General features: G+C 56.8%; 1 protein-coding gene across 1 annotated transcript in view; it reads right to left on the bottom strand.

The window, feature by feature from the left end:
• GREB1 (growth regulation by estrogen in breast cancer 1) overlaps positions 1-1,476 on the bottom strand; it is a 53,552-nt gene that overhangs the window by 50,977 nt on the left and 1,099 nt on the right. The window lies entirely within an intron of this gene.

The raw sequence follows: 1,476 nt of genomic DNA on the forward strand, positions 1-1,476 counted from the left end.
TGGGGGGAAGGGCTATAGAAATGCACCTGCATTTTCTTTAACAAACACTTTCCTCAACATGCTGGGGTGGGGTGTCTTTAGTTCAGTTGGTCTTTCTTTTTAAAAAATAAATAACGCCCTAGCTGGTTTGGCTCAGAGGATGGGGCACTGGCCTTTGGACTGAAGGGTCCTGAGTTCGATTCCGGTCAGAGGCACATGCCCAGGCTGTGGGCTCAATGCCCAGTAGGGGCGTGCAGGAGGCAGCTGATCAATGATTCTCATCATTAATATGGTATTTCTCTCTCTCTCTCTCTCTCTCCCCCCGTTCCTCTCTGAAATCAATAAAAAAATAAAAATAAATAACACATCAAGGGGTTTCCCCTAGAATAAGGCAGTGAGACCCCCTCATCAGAGAACAAAGTACGCATTCCCCTCCCCCCCCCAAATCACCAGCACAAACACAGTGGGTCATAATGCTGTCGCCTGGGAAAAGCCGCGACAAGATAAGGGCCCTGACCGGGAGACAGGCAGACAAAACAAGACGCGGCCTGCAGCCGGTTTACGAGGCAGGAGCCGGGGCTGGAGAGGCTGCGTGGTTTATGGCGACAGTCAGCAAACCGGAAAGCGGACCCCCGCCCACCTCTCCCTCCCCCACTAGGAAAACAGAATCCCCGAAGCCCTCTCTCCCATCTGCCGGACACATGGGAAAAGCAGGAGGCCCCTCTGGTCTTCATGCCAACAGGAGGGCAGAACCAGGGGCCAACAGCTGGTGGGAGCCTTCAGCACTCAACACGGGGCACTGGGGGGGGGAGTTCGAAACCGTCCCTGGACAGTGTCACCTGCCCAGCGCCCGGTGGGCAGAGGGGGCACCCGAGCAGTTAGAACGTCCGGGAGGCAGCCTCCCGTTAGAGGCCGCGAGGGTCGGCGGAGATCTTAGACATAAAGGAAGCTGAGGGGACCCTCCTCTCTCTCCCCACGTGAGCATCCTCCAGTACATCCAGCAAACCATCCTGCCATCTTCCCAAACCCCGGGGTTCAGCTCCTTCAGTGGTGGAGGTGAAGGTGCCCTCCCAAGGAACTACATTATTGATCATTATTGCTCTCGTTAATTCATCATTAGCAGCAAAGCCTTCCTCGGCTGCGAGAAGCTAGGGGCGACCCTTTCCTGCGTATGTCCCAAGCCTTTCCGCCAGCCAAGCTGTCTGTAGGACATTCTCCCGTGATGTCTGTCTCCCACGTGTCTCAGGAAGGCGTCCCCTGCCAGACACCGGCCGTACTTCCCATGCGAACACGAGGGAACGCGTGCTTCTCCTACTCCATGCTTCTGACCACAGCCTAGTTCCTCTCAGGCCCAGGTCCAGTCCGCTCAGGCGCTTAGCTGCTCCCCACAAGGTGAATCCAGTGAGGACGCGATAAGGGGGGACACGGGGACCCCTCCTGCCGGGCTAAGGGGGCCTGAGGGATCACACAGCAGATCCGTGCCCCACTGTTCCCTGT

The sequence above is a fragment of the Myotis brandtii genome, unplaced genomic scaffold (assembly GCF_000412655.1).
Source record: "Myotis brandtii unplaced genomic scaffold, ASM41265v1 scaffold247, whole genome shotgun sequence".
Lineage (NCBI taxonomy): Eukaryota > Metazoa > Chordata > Mammalia > Chiroptera > Vespertilionidae > Myotis > Myotis brandtii.